Genomic DNA, 18762 nt, shown 5'->3' with positions numbered 1-18762 from the left:
TCAATATTTAAACAAATACCCGATTTCTTAAAGAAACAAAATGCCACTAAGTTAGAAATTAGACAAAACGTATGCTCTAATCCTAAAAGGGGCAATGAATTCTGTGTGGAAGGGTTTCCCAGAAATGAAGCAGTAGACTGCTGCTCCTAAGAAGCTCCTTAGTTGCTTCCTGTGAGGCAGTAAGAAAGTACTGAAATCATGTCCTTCTGGCTACTATTTATCTGACTGGTACTGGATTCTTCAATGCTATAGAACTGGCCAGGCTTTTTGGATGGAAGGCAGAAAATGAGAGCCTGTATCCAAACATGCTGCTTCAAAGGTGTTTTCAAATGCCAGAAATACAGGAGGTACTGCTTGGGGGCCTTGGTAGATCAAACCCCAACAAAGTCTTGTGGGAGCTGGAAACCGTTCTGGCCTCCACTTGGAGTTCTCCCTCATTAAGTTAATGGACTTCACAAAAGCACCCTCTTGGGAAATCCTGGTAGGATTTGTCTCATCTAAACTATAGCCCAGAACACAGTGCATTCAAGTCACACAGAATAAATAAACTCTGACTCTAAGAAGTTAGGAGAGAGAAGAATCCCTCTGCCTCTTCAAAAGGAGAGGTGTGCATGAAGCTGAAGGATGGTCTGCCTGGGGCTTGTTTCTATGCCATGTGGCCACATTCTCCTCAGTAAATCTATTACAGCCAAAGGTGGTAAAAGCAGGGATCAACTCCAGCAGGCTGGATGCCTGACAAAGATGTTGAAACTTCTGCAGCCTCTTTTCTCAGGATAAAAGTCACTGGAAAGTCTCCATTCAAGGTCACAGCTCTCTATAAAAACAATTGGAGCAAAATTCAAAAAGGAAAGCTCACGACCACCATGGCATAAACAAAGAACAAGCAAATAAAACACAAATGTGAGCGCTTTCGGGCAAATCCCTTCTTTAGACAAAGAATATAATTTAAAATCATGCTTGTATATTAAAATTAACAGCAATAGAGCAATCAATTATGATTTGACCCGCCTCTTTTTAAAACTCAGTCAAATTAACCAAATCTTCCCCTCTAACACCTACAGCAAGCTTTTGTATAACCATGAATGAAAATGTATGACAAAGGTGATCTTTCACATACTGGTATAAAGCACGGTGTAAATTTCCTTGACGTATAGCTGATAAATGTTTCAAAATCCTTTCCTTCAGTTTATAATTTGTTTTACCTATACAAATAACTCAAACAAGCACTGCAATGGGCCAAATAAATCACATCCGTTGTCTGGCAATCTGCATACAGATGAAACTCTTAACCTCTTCTGAGTCACTGGATGCACAAAATAATTATTTTTACTTGTATAGGCACATGCCTTACACCGTCTGCAAGCAAACAGAGAGCAACTGTTAGAGATTGGTCCAACCCTATGGCCTCTCAAACGTTCATGGCACAACAGGTCTTTAAGGTTGCTATTATGTCTGAAACTAAATTGTGGTACCTCTCCTACAATACCTGCGATATTATCATCAATCAATATGACACAAAGATTCTCATTCTTATTTCTGTCAATAAAATGACCATCAATATGATTACCACCAGAAATCCAAGGTTTAGTTGTACCCCTTTGTTAAGCCTTGTGCATCTTAAGCCAGTATCAATAACCCTATCACTATAGCCCCTCTTCTTTAGACGTCCCTTCAGCTGATCAAGTCCATTTTGAAATGTCAACTCCTCTGTACGAAGGCGTGATATTCTATATTCTTGCCCCATAGTTATGTCATCAAATGTTCGCCTAGGGTGCATACTATCAAAACTCAAACTATTCTTCCAACAATCCTTCCTATACAGCATTGTTCGCAATAACCCATTCTCACCCTTCACCACCCTTACATCCAGGAATTCTACACTGGTAATAGAACTATTAACATTAAACCTAAGAAAATTGGTAGTAGTTTCCAAACTTACAAAGGAGTTAAGTTCACCTTCTGTCCCTTTCCACAACAAGAACAAGTCATCAACAAACCTCGCATAATAAAGTAAAGTAAACATTCTTTCCATGAGTGATCAGCCTCAGCTTTGAATCTGTCACCCCAAAAAGTGAGGACCAAGTTCGCATAAGAATTCGCACAATCTGTGCCCATGGCAACACCCTATACTTGGGGAAAAAGAAATTACCTTGATTCATGAATACATTGTTCTCCAGAACCATCCTCAACATATCTACTATAAGCATATTAGTATCTATATCATAAATCCTTTTCTCCATAAGCACTGTCTCTATGGCTACCAGGACAAACTCATTACCAATAACTATGAACAGATTTGTTCACAACAAGGGTTACTAGCAAACATGTTGAGCGCTCTAAGCCCACGTTTGTTGAGAAATTGTCCTGTCTCCCTCAAAATTCTGGGGTACTGCTGAACCACAACCCTCAACTTGGTCTCAACCCATATCGACATGTTCTCAGTCACCCAACCCCTCCCAGACACAACAAGTCACATGGGGGGGACGACGACTGAGTTTTTGTGGATATTAGGTAAAGCTTTAAACAATGGTATAGTCGGATATTCTATCCGGAGAAACCTCAATAAATCATTATTCACTCTGCCCCTGGTATGCACATCATGCAAACCTTGTCCACTAATGTATGTGCAGAGAGAGGGGACATGGATTGGTACGTATTCACATCACTTAAACAGTTCTCCCAACTTTTCCTGATACCAAACTGAATCCTGAACCACCATGGCCCCTCCTTTATCCACTGGTTTAATTACTATGCGTTCATCATTGATTAGTGCATGCAACGCTTGTCTTTCTAAATAATTTAAATTACTATGCTTATGTATTTTACTATTAATATTCCCTGTCTCAACCCTGACCTCACATTCACATATCTTCAAAAAAAAAAAAAAAAAAATAATAATTCGCACAGGGGGAACAAACGTGCTTGGTTGTCTTAAAGCATGTTCAACCCTTGCTATATTTTCATTAAACATTTTCACTAAACATTTTTCAGTAAAACATTTCTGCCAAACATAATCAAATAACCACTTCATTCAAAATTGAAGCCCTGCTGGGCACAAAGGTCAACCCTTTGTTTAGTACAGACATTTGTTCAGATGACAAAATAATACCAGACAAATTGAATACAATGTCACCATTGGTCAAGTCATTGTTCATCTCCATTTGACGTCCTTCTGATATGACTGGCTCCATTTGCCCTTGTCTTTTTTCCTCACAGGAACTGGGAACACAGGAAAAGAAGTAGAAGCAAATGGAGCGGACACTCGTGGTTTTTTAGGCCTTGCTTCCAGACACAGTGGATCAATGTTATCCTCAGTCTGTGTGCTTGCTGCCTCTGACGTCACCTCGGCTGTCGATGACTAGTGCAGCAGGCATCACCATGGAAACGACACTCAGTTACTTCCTCACTAGTTGTGAGGACATTCCCACCAACGATACGTTCTGAATGAAGACCTGTAAATGTGAGGTCAGGGCTTATTTGAATGAGACAGGGAATATTGATAGGAATATACATAAGCATAGTAATTTAAATTATTTAGACAGACATGTGCTGCATGCACTAATCAATGATGAATGCATAGCAATTACAACAGTGGATAAAGGAGGGGCCATATTGATTCTGGATTTCGTTTAGTATCAGGAAAAGTTGGGAGAACTGTTAAGTGATGCGAATACGTACCAACCCATGTCCCCTCTTCTCTGCACATACATTAGTGGACAAGGTTAAACAAGGTTTGCATGATGTGCATACCAGGGGCAGAGTGAACAATGATTTGTTGAGGTTTCTCTGGATAGAATATCTGACTATACCATTATTTAAAGCTTTACCCAAGATCCACAAAAGCCCAGTCCCCCCCCCAATGCAACCTATTGTGTCTGAGAGGGTTTGGATGACTGAGAACATGTTGAGACCAAGTTGAGGGTTGTGGTTCAGCAGTACCCCAGAATTTTGAGGGACACAGGACAATTTCTCAAAATGTTTAATGCCACTGTGGGCTTAGATTGCTCAACATGTTTGCTAGTAGCCCTTCAACAGTCTGTTCACGGTTATTAGGAACAAGTTTGGCCTGCTAGCCATAGAGACCGTGCTTATGGAGAAAAGGATTTATGATACAGATACTAATATGCTTATAGTAGACATTTTGAGGATGGATGTATTAAAGAATCAAGGTAAATTTTTTTTGCCAAGTACAGGTTTGTTGCTATGGGGACACCTTGTGCAAATTCGTATACGAACTTGGTCCTAGCTTTTTGGGAGGACAGATTCATAGTTGAGACTGATGGAAAGAATGTTAACTTTATTATGCGAGGTTTGTTGAAGACTTGTTCTTGCTGTGGAAAGGGACAGAAGGTGAACTCCTTTATAAGTGATTTAGAAGCTACCGATTTTCTTAGGTTTAATATTAACAGTTTGAATACCAGTGTAGAACTCCTAGATGTAAGGGTGAGAGTGGGCTATTGCAAACACTCTATAGGAAGGATTGCACCCTAGGTGAACATGTGATAACATAAGTACGGTGCAAGGATATAGAATATCTTGCCTTTGTACAGAGGAGTTAACATTTCAAAATGAACTTGATCAGCTGAAGGGACATCTAAAGAAGAGGGTTACTGATATTGGCTTAAGACACCCAAGGCTTAACAGAGGGGGTACAGCTACACCTTGGTTTTCTGGTGGTAACTGGATTGATGGTCATTTTGTTGATAGAAACAAGAATGAGAAACCTCGTGTCATATTAACATATAACATTAAAGGGGTGTGCGATACAGTTAAGAAAAACTGGGGTCTCCTCTTGAGTGATTGATAAAACTGCAGGTACTGTAGGAGAGGTACCACAATTTGGTTTCAAACGTAATACCAATCTTAAAGACCTGTTATGCCATGAATGTTTGAGAGACCATAAGGTTGGTACGTTTGCTTGCAGGACAGTGTAAGGCATGTGCCTATACAAGTAAAAATAATTTTGTGCATCCAGTGACTCAGAAGAGGTACGATTTTCATCTGTATGTGGATTGCCACACAATGGAAGTGACTTATCTGGCCCATTGCAGTTCCCGTTTGAGTTATTATATACGTAAAACAAATTGTAAATTGAAGGAAAGGATTTTGAAACCTTTATCAGCTATATGTCAAGGGAATTTACACAATGCTTTATACCAACATGTGAAAGATCACCCTGGTCATACCTTTTCACTCATGGTTATACAAAAGATTGCTGTAGGTGTTAAGAGGGGGAGATCTGGTTAATTTGACGAAGTTTAATGAGATTAAATGGATTACAGAATTTGCAGTTGTGTACCAGGTTTGAATGGTGTTATTCCTTTAAAACCAAGAAGAGGCAGGTCAAATATCATAACCGATTGGTCTATTGCTTTTAATTTTAGCATACAAGCATGATTTTAATGATATTCCTTGTCTAAGAAGGGCTTTGCCTGAAAGCGCTCACATTTGTGTTTTTATTGGCTTGTTCTTTGTTTTATTAAAATTTTATGCCATGGTGGCTGTGAGCTCTCCTTTTTGAAATTTGCTACAATTGTCTTTTCTCAGGATGGTTGGAATATACTGATGCAAGAACCCATTTGTTGTAGAAATTAATAACTAAGACCAAAGTCTTTTTATGGTCCCTGAAAATCTGCATCTGGCCCAAAAGTCTTTGCCACTTTGCCAAATTTCTTTATACTAACGGCAGCTAGGACATGGTCTGCTGTCAACAGGGGTCAGGAGAGGACAAGATGAAGGCTACAGCACTGTGGGCAAACACACTTCTCTAGGAGCAGCATGCCAGGTTTCAGCAGGGCTGAAGGGGGTTCTTCAAGGCCTAATACTTTCTGCACACTTGCATTTTTTTTCCCCTATATACTTTTTTGCCAACATGACGGTGAACCATCAAGCCCTCACCATTAATCTTGAGCCCATTTGTTCCTTTATACAGAAGCAACAGCTGACCAGAGGGTACCATGACCTAGGCATCAATGCTAGCTTGCATACTCACTGGCATATGGCAATGATGAAAATGTAGTTATAGCTATAACCCAAATCCTTGGTGGAAGGATGCGACACCCACATCACCCCAGGTGTTGCAACCCTTCACCATGTGAAAGCATGCTTCTGTGTACCCATCATGATGGCTACACTCAAGTGATGCTCTATGATCCAAAAGAACCTTTAGGGTACACATGCATCTACCACTCCTCCTCAGATTGTTTGTGGTAATCCAGGATCTGCCCCCTAGGAAGAGCACACAGGATAATACCTTTCTTTAAAATAAGAAAGAATGATTAAATTGATACAGTAGTACATTGCTGCTGTATCTCAATTTCCTTTCTAAATTCTAAAGAATAAACGGGGAGGGACCCATATTTGTGACATTTCCCCAAGCTGTTACAAAACTACATATTTCTAAGGGATTCCTGAAAGTCAATACACATCTGTACATTTATCAACCAAGTAACAGGAGACTGTATTCATTTACTGTAAGACAAATGGAAAGCAAATAACCTGAGAAGCCAGAATCCTTATCCGATTCACTTGCTGCGTCATTTATATGAAAGTGCCTACGTTTAGCCTCCAGTCTTTCAGATCTTCCCAGTGACCGCTTACGGCTTTCAGAAAATGGGTATTTCTTCTCCATGACTGACAGATATAATGCCCCTTTTCTTTATAAAATTCTGTGAAACATTAAAGGAAAACTTGATTACTTTAGTAGTGGTTTTCAGAGAAAACAAATGAGGGGCGAAAGAGAGATAAAATGTTAACACACACAGTGAAGACAGAACTGCATGAAACATAATTTGAAGTGCACCATGATCATTCAGACAATATTATATATTAATTGGTATACAGGCTGAACAGATTTATTTTACTACCTGGTTAGCTTTTTAATACATCACAATTAGCATGAATATCAGAAACTTTCACCAATCCCTAAAGTTCAAATCCTAAAAACGAGGTATTGTTAACATTCAGTAAATTAAGAGTCTGAACATGGAGAGAATCTGCTACCTTAAATACATTATAAAAACAGACTACTGGCATTCTGAAATGATGCATCAAAAATTTGCACAGGAAGGTTTTACAAAACACCAGTTTTGAAATGACATAAGTCCAAAATGGCATAATTAATTCTTCTGCCTCATTTCAGACATGATCCTTGCTAATATTATGGTTTTCACCATTCATGAATAATCTCCTATGGATCTACCACAAACAAACTGCATAACACATGCTGATAATACAGTAATTATAAAAGACCACATCAAGCACCGCCTGTCCTTACAATTAGGCTACAAAAGGACTTTAGTCTCTGGAACTGGCTTATCAACAGTAAGTTACCTATAAATGCATACAGAGGCTTGTCACCCTACAAACATTACTTAAACAAAACACCTCCATTAAAGACCCAACAAAGCTCACTAACATGGGCCAAGAAAAAAGAACAAAGTTCATTTGTGTAGTTTACTTACCAGAACAGCAGATGTTCAAATAGACTGCGGATACAGCAGCCATACTACCAAGACACTGTACGTCCAACCAGTCTAAAAAGCTTGAGGCTCCTTCCTTGCATACTGCACATCCTGCCTTAGCATGATGTGATGTGCTAATATAAAAGGAATGTGTGGACACACCAAAACTCACAGCTTTCTTGCCCAAAACAAGGAGGCTGAATCCTAAAGCTCGAAGTAAAGTCAGATCAGAAAAGCAAGATGGGAGGACACTACCTCAACTAGAAAGACAATAAATGGGGGAATGGAAAGAGGGTGCCAGTACTGTTTCACTGATTTATTCAAAAGTCTAATGTTATGGTATGCAAACTACATGAATGTACTATGTTCTTCATTAGACCACTGTTGCAGAAGCCATTATAATATGGGATGACTGCCAAAGCTCAGGAAGAAAAGGTGGAAGGAGATGGACCAAAGTGCAGAGTTTTCTGAAGAACACCACTGTGGAAGTTTACTTGGACAATCTCATTTATAAAAAGTTTGCTAAAAATATGAACCAAAGACCAACTTGCTGCTTCAAAATAAAGATGCGCAATCCACCCATTCCAGAAATCCACAGATGTGGCAACTGCTCTGGTAGAACAAGCTCGGACATTTTGAGGTAGATTTTGCCATGGGTAGAAAAACAGAACAAAATGGAGGAGCAAAGGCGACAACTTGTCATGCTTTGACAAAGAGTTGGCTTTCTCCAAATAAAATGCATCTAGACTATGCACACACCACACAATATAGGAGGTATTCGCCATGGTTACAATATTCAGGGCATAATAAAGGGTAGATTAGTTCAAATCTGACTATTTAATAGGAGTTTGTTGTAAGCATTGTACTTATTGGATATGCAGGCTTAAAAGAAATAGCCTGCAATTCAGATACTCCCTTGACAGAAATGACAGCAACAAGGAAGAGAGTTTTCAGAGCAGTAATTTCATATGTGCACAACCAAATGACAAAAAGTACAGTTGTATACACTTACCATAAATGTAAATGTTAGAGTGTATTCACTGTTGCAGTCATTACATTTGGGTAATCCTGCTGGCAGGTTGCCCTCAGTCGGCTTGAATTCCAAAGTCTTGGGTCTTGTGTCGGCTGTTATCACCCCTTCCCTGACGTCAGGTCGCCAGGGGTATAAAAGCAGCAGATGCCATTTTCTTTAGTTTTTCTTGCCCCAGATGTCAGGTGCCCTCTAAAAGGGTAGCCAAAATTTATATCTATATATAAAATTACATGCAGCAATATAGACTTGACCTTCATCCACAAGCAAATACACCACATAGGTTCCATCAGAAGAAATGTGGGGATGGCGGGTGGGTAACCTGGACTGAAACAGCGAATACACTCAAACATCTACATTTACGGTAAGTGTACACAACTGTACTATGTTCTTCGTGTTTCACTGTTGCAATCATTACAGATTCCCAAAGCTATGGTTGGGAGGCTGGAGCTAAACAGGATTAGGAGCGGCTATGAGACCCTGCAGAACTGCAGTGGCAAAGCCTGCCCTGGATTTAGAGTAGAGTGGCAGATGATAGTGCTTTGTAAAGGTGTGCACTGAACTCCAAGTAGCTGCCTCTAAAATGTCCTTGGATGGTACTCCCCTGAGAAAGGCTGCTGAAGTGGCTGCAGCTCTGGTGGAATGTGGCCTAATGTCCTTAGGCACTGGCTTGCCATGGTATAAGTAGCAGAAACGAATGCAGTGGCCTATCCACTTCTGCTTTGAGATGGCCTTTCCTTGTGATCCTGCAGCATAAGCCACTAGCAATTGTTCGGTCTTTCCTGAAAACTTTGGTTCTGTCCAAGTAGAATCTAAGCTGTGTGTACATCCAAAGAATACAGAATTATTTCCCTTTTATTCTGTGGATTTGGATAAAAAGTTGGCAGATGAATGGTTTGGTTAAGAGCCACACTGGACACCACTTAGGCATAAATGTTGGGTTTGTCCTCAGGGAGACCCTGTCCGGATAAAAAATAAAAGGTTCCACAGCCATGAGTGCCTGTAGCTCTGAAACTCATCTTGCAGAAGTTTTTGCTAGGGGCAGAGCTGTTTTGCAAGATAAACATCAGCAGTAGCAGCTGGCTCAAAAGGAGGCAGGGTGAGTTTTTCCAAGACATAGTTGGAGGTCCCATGCAGGCATTGGCGATCTCCTTGGTGGCCTTAAAATGTCTGGCTCCTCTGAGTTACTGTTTTAATAAGGGATGAGAAAAGATTGGTGGCTCTGCGTTGTAATGAGCCGAAATGGCAGAGGCATGAATTTAAATAGAGATAGGCCTTTGTCCAGCATCTCAGTTAAGTATTGTAAAATCTGAGGAATATGTGGCACAGCTGTATCTGTTCCTTGTGCCTGGTTCCAAGCCCAGAATCTCTTCCATTTTCCAGCATATGATTTTTTAGTACTAGGCCTTCTGGCTTCCAAAATAACATCCATCACAGCTTTGCTGAGAGGTGTGTTTTGTATGACTACATTATCCGCCATGCTGCCAGGTTTAAAGTCCTGCATTGGCTGTGCAGGATCTGATTGTTTTGCTGGGACAGTAGATGCTGTACTTGAGGTAAGGTCCAAGGTGGGCATTGAGACAAGCTCCTTAATATTGGGTACCAGTGCTGGCGGGTCCAGTCTGGTGCAATCAGTATCATCTTTGGCTTCTCCTGTCTGACCTTTAGGAGTACCTTGGGGGGGAGAGGCAGAGGGGGAAAGGCATATACTAATAAGGCGTCCGCTTTCCATGCTTGTCTGTGATAAATCCTTGTGCAGAATCTCTTTAGTTGGTAGTTGTGAGTGGAGGCAAATAGATCCATGTCCGGGCATCCCCATTTCCTTGTTATCACGCTGAAGACTTGTGGATCCAGCTGCCATTCGTGGGGATCCATGAGGTTTCTGTTTAGATAGTCTGCCAGAGTATTTTTCCTTCCTGGCAGGAATTGTGTCTGCAGATGTACTTGGTAAGTCAATGCTGTGTCCCACAAAGTCATGGCTAGTCTGCAAAGGGGGTAAGAATGCGTGCCCCCCCTGCTTGTTTATGTATCACATGACCGTGGTGTTGTCAGTCTTTATCAGTAGTGGTCTTGCATGAAGTAGGTCCTTGAAGGCTGTCAGGGCATTTTAACAGCTAGCATCTCCTTTTGATTGATATGCAGATGCATTTGGTTTGAGGTCCATGTTCCCTGAATGCATCTTCCTGCCATGTGGGCCCCCCCCCCCCCAAGGCATAATCTGATGCATCCGTTGTTAGTGTCTGCCTGGCTGGGGGTAATGTGAACGGCTGTCCCTTGTTTTGCTGACAAGCCTTTGCCCACCATTGAAACTCCTGTTGCAGGCATGGAATGAGCGTAATTATAATTTCCAGGCTGTGGCAATGTTGAGTCCAAACACTTTTCAGGTACCATTGAAGTTTCCTCATATGCAGTCTTGCATATGGAATTAGTAGGACGCAGGATGCCATGAAGCCCAAAGCCTGCAGAATCTTTCTTTCAGATAACTGGGCCTTTGTTGCTAACATTTTGAAATAGGTAGTCAGTTGTCTTTGTTCATCTGGCGTGAGATAAGCCATCTGGGCAATTGTATTTAAGCTTGCACCCAAGAATATTATGTCTCAAGAGGGTACTAGTTTTGATTTCTTTTGTTGACTGTGTACCCTAGGCATGTTAGAAGTTTTTTCACAAACGCCAGATGCTGTAGAAGGATGTCCTTGTTCTCTGCTTAAATTAGACAGTTGTCCAAGTAAGGATATATTTGTATTCCTCTGTCTGCAGAATGCAATTACTGGTGCTAGGCACTTTGTAAAGACCCTGGGCGCAGTAGATAAGCCAAAGGGCAGCACAGAGAACTGGTAATGCATTGAGCCAGCCTTGAATCTGAGGTATCTTCTGCATATTTGTCTGACTGGGACATGCAGGTATGCCTCTTTTAGGTCTTAAGTTACAAACCAAGCGTTCTTGCCCAGCATGGGCAGAAGCTGCTACAAAGTCAACATTTTGAATTTTGGTATATCCAGGAATGTGTTCAGAATCAATAGGTCCAGTATTGGCCTCCAGGTCTTGTCCTTTCTGGGTACCAAGAACAGTCTTGAGTAAAATCCTTGTCCCCGCTCTTGCTCTGGCACTTGGTGAATGGCCCTCATGTCCATGAGGGATGAGACTTGTTTTTGTGCCTCTGCCCATTGATTTTTTGGCAGATCTGGCCAGCCGTTTGCCTTTGGCAGTGTATGGAAATGGAACTTGTAGCCTTGTGACACGATATTTAGAATCCAGTTGTCATGGGTTATAATGTGCCAATTTTGAGAAAAAAGTGCTAATTTTCCCCGTAAGGGTGCTGCCAGTAAATAAGTGCTTGGTGCAGGCAGGGGGAAGTCATTGGGACTGTTTCCTGTAAGGTTGTGATATGTCTTCTCCACTTTTGGAGGTAGAAGCACCCCATTGCTTTGACCTGTATGAACCTTGTGCCTGGGATCTGCCGCTAGGGCATCTGGGTCTGCCCCTTTGAGGTCTGTCTAACACACGAAAGGACCAATTCTTTGTTGGCCAGTGTCTACTAAACCTAGGTGGCTGTACTTGTAAGAAATCTTTGACAGTTTGCATAGATTTAGCCTTGTCCTCCATTTTCTTTAACACCTCTTCTGCCTTAACACCAAACAAAAGAATCATGCTGTAAAGGTGCATCTAATAATTTAACTTTAACATGATTAGGCAGATTTTGTTCTTTTAACCAAGCATGCCTTCTAATTACAGAACCTGTAACTGTGGCCCTGCAGGAGGCCTCAACCAAAACCACATTGCAAAGTATGCTTTCCAACTTGTTCAGCTGCATGCAATATATCCTGCATTTCCTCGTTTTCTGCACAGAGTTAATGCCATGACATGTTGCTGATATTTGAGCATATGAAACTGACAGTTTAAGGCCTGTCTATCCAGTGCCCTAGAATCCGTGTCAGAAGGGGTAGGGTTTTTTGCAGTGTCAGGAACCCTGTAATATCTGTCAGGCTTAACAGGAGCTGGAGGAAAGGAGTCAGGGGTAAGGCTAGACTCTGAAAACACATAATCTACAATGTCTAAAACAGGAGGGATGGCTAGTAGCTTATGCTGAGGTAGTAACAGGAAATCCCAGAGCCTCTTTTTAGATTCTGAAAAATCTTGGCTCTCCCAGTGGAAATGCTCCCTCATGTTATGTAAGGTTTCCCCAAAAGAATAGTCCTCAGGAGGAGAAGCTGAAGGAATGGATTCTTCAGCATCAGAATCCTCACAGGGGGGAAAAGAATATTCCTGATCAGAAGAGGAATCGGAAGAAATGGAAACCTGATCTGAAGATTCATAGTCAGTCTCTTGCCTAGGCCTCTTTATCAGGAGGGGGATGGGAACCCCTGATCAAGGTAATCAAGCCTTTGGCCATTTTGAGCATTGAGACCTGTCCACGAGGCTCTTGAGTTTACTTCTTTGCCTTTGAAGTCGGTTTAATGTATAGATGTTTGGGTCTGAATACACAGTCAGAAGCCGGTGCCTGCTCGGCGGCTCCGGACTCATCTGAAGGATTAGCGTCCAAGGCTCCAATACCTTGAGTTTCCAGCGGCATGGCCGACTCCACGTGGGAGTCGGTAGCAGCCTACGACTATAAAGTAGCGGTCGCCAGGGGCTGCGAAAGCACCCGAGAACCGGCGACTGGCTTAGGAGAAGCTTCGTCATTGGTTTTGGGCCTCGGCTGTCTTTTTTTTCTTTGCGTTTTGTGAACTCCAGTAGTCGGATGGCTTTCCGACGACATTTCTGGATAATTAAACCCGCGTCCAAAGTAGTTTAAAGCAAAATCATACCGACGCTTAAGTGTGTTGGTTAAATCTAGCACAAAACAGACAACCCAGAAAGTTATGATCAGGGCCTAGGCAAGGAATACAGTAAGAATGAAAGTCCTTATGAGGTATTTGCTCCTCACAAGAAATACAATTAACTTTTTCTGACATCGGTTCTAGAGCAAGAAAAATATAGTTTCCTCAACGGGGTACTTAGCTTTATAGAAGACTTTGGATCTGAAATTCGAACTCGAAAATCTCAGGAGTCAGCCGACCGGCACTTACAAACTGCTTCTGGCACCTCGCGGTAAGAAAAAGACTAAAGAAAATGGCATTGGCTGCTTCTTTTATACCCCTGACGTCAGGGAAGGGGCGACGACAGCCGACACAGGACCCAATACTTTGGAATTCAGGCCGACTGAGGGCAACCTGCCAGTAGGATTACCCAAATGTAATGGCTGCAACAGTGAAACACGAAGAACATCTGAAAAGAGTAAACAATTTGAGAATATATAAAACAAGTGTCTCAAGGAGGGACAAGATCTCGACCAAGCAGCCCAAGGCAAAAAGCACCATGTAAGACAACATTACAAAACTTAAGCGAGGCAAGTGGAGTATAACCTAGAATGAAAGTTAGAAACAGCAGCCAAACAAACCTTAAAAGAAGTCCTAAGTCAAACAAGTCAGGATAAAAAATTGAAGTAAATGCGCACATTTCATAAGTTTATCATATTTCCAATGTTTTTTTCAGACTTTTTGGGAGGGAGTGCATTTGTATTGGATCCTTCTGGAAGCATATTTAACATTTTTGTTAATCTTTCACACAGATAAGAGAGCTAGAGACATGGGCTGAAAAAGATCTACATTAATTGAAGACCAAACAGGAAAAACAGGTCCATTTATCTCAGTAAATATCTGGGCAGAAGGACTACAAGACAAGGTAATGAAGGAAATTCCTCTCACACAAAGGGCAGGATTTTTTGTCATCAGTGGGAAGTGAGTGAGAAATCAGTGTCATGAAGGGGCATAAAATGGAGAGACTCCTGAAAAAAAGAAATTACCACAGCACATACATCTGTATGGGGCAGAAGAGAGCCAGCATAATGACCTTGGCCTAAAAAAATTTAGCTTTCTGGATGAATTTTTTCAGAGGAAATGAAAAAGAGAGAGCATACAGGAAACTATTTAGCTACATTTTAATGAGGGCATCCCCGGCCTGAGCACCTCCCCCAGACAGGGAATTAAAGAGAAGCAGTGTCAATTTGTCGGCCCACTGCCACACTCTCTAGTATGGGCCTATGGTACTTTACCTTTCTGGTTAGGTGCAGCACTTCTCTCTGTGCAGACTGTTTTTGATGGGGTGGAACATTCAGTAAGAGATGCTTCTGATGGGGTGGAACATTCAGTAAGAGAAGCAGTGGGAATTGGACAGGGGAGTGGAATCACAGTAGTACAACCTCTGGATATTACTTACCTTATTTCCTGCCCTTTAACATCTTTTTAAGTGCCTTCAAGTAGAATGAAAAAAGTACAGTTGTGTACCTACCATAAATGCAGATGTTAGAGTGTATTCACCGTTGCAGTCATTTCACTTGGGTTATCCTGCTGGCAGGCTACCCGCAGTCAGCCTGAATTCCAAAGTCCTGGTCCGGCATTGGTTGCTGTCGCCCTTCCCTGACGTCAGAGCGCCAGGGGTATAAATGATGCAGCTGACGCCATTTTCTTCAGTTTTTCTTGCCCCAGATGTCAGGTGCCCCCAAAAGGGTATGCTATAAAAACATTGCTAATAAAAGCATGCAGTAACATACACAAAACCTTCATCTACAAGAAACTACACCACATAGGTTGTATAGGATAGAGAAGTCTCAGCAAAGAAGGGGAAATGGTGGGTGGGTAACCTGGACTGCAACAGTGAATACACCAACATCTACATTTACGGTAGGTACACAACTGTACTATGTTCATCGTGTTTCACTCTTGCAGTCATTACACTTTGGTTGAATCCCAAAGCTGAGGTAGGGCGGCTGGGTCTAAATAGCATTAGGAGTGGCTATAAGGCCCTGCAGAACTGCAGTGGCAAAGCCTGCTCTGGATTTAGAGTAAAGAGGTAAGTGGTAGTGCTTGGTAAAGGTATGCACTGAAGTCCAAGTTGCAGCCTCCAAAATATCCTTAGTTGGTACTCCTCTGAGGAAGGTTGCTGAGGTGGCTGCTGCCCTGGTAGAATGTGGTCCAACGCCCTTAGGCACTGATTTGCCATGTTATGAATAGCAGAAACGAATGCAATGTCCTATCCATTTTGAAACAGTCTGCTTTGGGATAGCCTTCCCTTGTGATCCTGCAGCATATGCCACTAAAAGCTGCCCAGTCTTTCTGAAAACTTTAGTTTTGTCCAAGTAGAAGTGTAGCTGTGTATGTCCACAGAATGCAGAAGTCTCTCCCCTTTATTCTGTGGGTTTGGATAAAAAGTAGGCAAATGAATGGTTTGGTTAAGAGCCACACTGGACACTACCTTAGGCATAAATGTTGGGTTTGTTCTTAGAGAAACCCTGTCTGGATGGAAGATAATAAAAGGTCCCACAGCCATTAATGCCTGTAACTCTGAGACTCTTCTTGCTGAAGTTATTGCTAGGAGCAGAGCTGTTTTCCATAAGAATTTAATATCAGCTGTATTGGCTGGCTCAAAAGGAGGCAGTGTGAGTTTTTCCAAGACAAAATTGAGGTCTCTTGCAGGTACTGGTGCTCTCCTTGGAGGTTTTTTGCCCCCCCCTGAGGAACTGCCTAAGCAATGGATGTGAAAAAATTGGTGGTTCTGTATTGTAATGAGCTGAAATGGCAGAGGCATGGATCTTAATTGATGAGAAGGATAGACCTTTTGTCCAGCATCTCATTAAGATATTGTAAAATCTGAGGAATATCTGGTACAAGTGTGTCAATTCCTTGCGCCCGGTTCCAAGCACAGAATCTCTTCCATTTTTCTGCATAAGATTTCCTGGTGCTGGGCCTCCTGGCCTCCAAAATAACATCCATAACCGCTTCAGAGAGAGGTGTATGCTGAATGGTCATACTATCCACCATGCAGCTAGATTTAGGGTTCTGAGTTGGCTGTGCAGGATCTGATTGTTTTGTTGGGTCAGCAAATGAGGAATTTGAGGCAATGTCCAGGCTGGGCCTTGGGACAAGCTCCTTAGGACTGGGTACCAGTGTTGGCGTGGCCAATCTGGGGCAATTAGTATCATTTGTGGCTTCTCATCTGACCTTTGGGAGGAGAGGCAGTGGAGGAAAGGCATATACTGTAAGGTTGTTCCAGCTGAATGACAAGGCATCCACTTTCCATGCTTGTTTGTGATAAGTCCTTGTGCAGAATCTCTGAATTTGGCAGTTGCGAGGGGAGGCAAAAAGATCAATGTCTGGGCGTCCCCATTCCCTTGTTATCATGCTGAAGATTTGTAGATCTAGTTTCCACTAGTGAGGATCCATGAGGTTTCTGCTTAGTTCATCTGCCAGAGCATTTGTTTTTCCTGGCAGGAATTGTACTTGCAGGTGTACTTGGTAGGTCAATGCTGTGTTCCACAAAATCATGGTTTGCCTGCAGAGGGGGTAAGAATGCATGACAAGTGAAATTGTTGGCTAATCACCCAAAAACATGTTTCAGTTTCAAGATTGGGGCTATACTGATGTCATTAATGCCAGGAAAAACTGTTGCATTCAACCTAAGTTGCCACCTCACCTCACTAATATCTAAATGCAAATCTAAAACCCTACCCTGTACATCGTTAACTATGTTTTGCAATATACAAAATTTAAAATGATGCCCACCATGCGTTTCAGTGTGCCTATATAGGGCATTGGTGGTTTTCCTTAGCCTTATGTCTGACAGGTGCTCATTAATCCTGTCTCTAAAGGCTCTACTAGTTTTTCCGACGTAAAACGTCGTAAAAAGTGAGGGGAGGTGGCAATTTAGGTTGAATGCAACAGTTTTTCCTGGCATTAATGACCACATCATTATAGCCCCAATCTTGAAACTGAGACATGTTTTTGGGTGATTAGCCAACAATTTCACTTGTCATGTATAATGATTGTGTTCATTATTACACACTATTTGGTGTGGGGTTTAATGTTCATTATTTTATTATGTTTTGTTGTGTAATTTTTGAATTTGATTTATGCAGTACTTATCAATTATTTTACTATTAATGTAGTATGTTATTAAGTTGTTTGTGTGTGTGTGTGTGTGTGTGTGTGTGTGTGTGGGCTCGCTCAGGTTGCTTTAAGCATGATGAAAGTTTTTTAACTGACTAATTGATTAAATGATCAATGATGTCATCTTAAGCTGTATAAATTCTGGTGTGTGACCATTTTTTAACATTTGTTCTGAAGAAGTCTGAATAAAGATGAAACCTAGGTCAAATTCATTTTCGTGGTGGTTTCAGTCCTCCAGTTCCTGTTGTTGGTGCTCTGGTTTTTGGTTTGGTTCTTGACATGCAGGTATGCCTCTGAGGTCCAAAGTTACAAGCCAAGCCTACTTTCCCAGCATGGGCAGAAGCTGTTGCAGAGTCATTTTGAATTTTGGTACGTCCAAATAAGTATTTAGAATAGACAGGTCCAGAACTGGCCTCCATGCTTTGTCCTTTCTTGGTACTGAGAAAAGTCTTGAGTAAAATCCTTGTCCCTGCTCCTGTTGTGGCACAGGCTGAATGGCCTTCATGTCCATGAGAGAGGTTACTTGTTTTTGTGCCTCTGCCCACTGATTGTGTGGCAGGTCTGGCAAACCTTTTGCCTCTGGAAGGGTGTGAAAGTGGAACCTGTAGCCCTGAGAGACTATGTTTAGGACCCATTTGTCCTGTGTGATCGTGTGCCAATTTTGTGAAAAAAGTGCTAGCTTCCCCCCTAAGGGTGCTGCCAAGAGAGAAATGCTTGGCACTGGCAGAGGGAAGTCATTGGGACCGTTTCCTATATGGCTGCGATTTGTCTTCTCCGCTTTTGGAGGTAGAAGCACCCCATTGTTTGGGCCTGTATGAGCCCTGGGGCTGTTGCCTGCCTCTAGGGTGTCTGTATCTGCCTCTTTCTGGCCTGACACTGGAAAGGACCAATTCTTAGAAGGCCAGTTCCTGCTAAATCTGGGTGGCTGTACCTGTAAGAAATCCTTCACTGTCTGCATAGATCCAAAAGTATCATGTAATGGAGCATCCACTAATTTTGCTTTAACATGATCAAGCAGAGTCTGTTCCTTTAACCAAGCATGCCTTCTAATAACAGAACCTGTTACAGCGGCCCTGCAAGAGGCCTCTAGTGAATCATAACCACATTGCAAAGTATGTTTTCCCACGTGTTCAGCTGCATGCAATAAAACCTGCAAATCTTTGTTCTCCAAACATTCAGAATTTGTCAACATTTTCTGTTTTAACAAAGACATTAAGTATTGCTGAAATTTGAGCATGTGAAACTGACAATTTAAAGCCCTTACAGCCAAGGTAGCAGAAGTGGACTC

At 41.9% G+C, this 18762-nt stretch overlaps 1 long non-coding RNA gene across 1 annotated transcript in view; it reads right to left on the bottom strand.

The window, feature by feature from the left end:
- The window catches only part of LOC122804201, a 70221-nt gene that overhangs the window by 17595 nt on the left and 33864 nt on the right, over positions 1-18762 (bottom strand). Inside the window, exon 2 of the long non-coding RNA XR_006365201.1 lies at positions 6499-6668. This is a non-coding gene — a long non-coding RNA (uncharacterized LOC122804201). The remainder of the gene's footprint in view (positions 1-6498; positions 6669-18762) is intronic.

This window comes from Protopterus annectens, chromosome 6.part0 (assembly GCF_019279795.1).
Source record: "Protopterus annectens isolate FY-2018-M chromosome 6.part0, PAN1.0, whole genome shotgun sequence".
Taxonomy (NCBI): Eukaryota; Metazoa; Chordata; order Ceratodontiformes; family Protopteridae; genus Protopterus; species Protopterus annectens.
The sequence above is the reverse complement of the archived record's forward strand: the minus strand, read 5'-3'. Positions and strand labels throughout refer to the sequence as shown.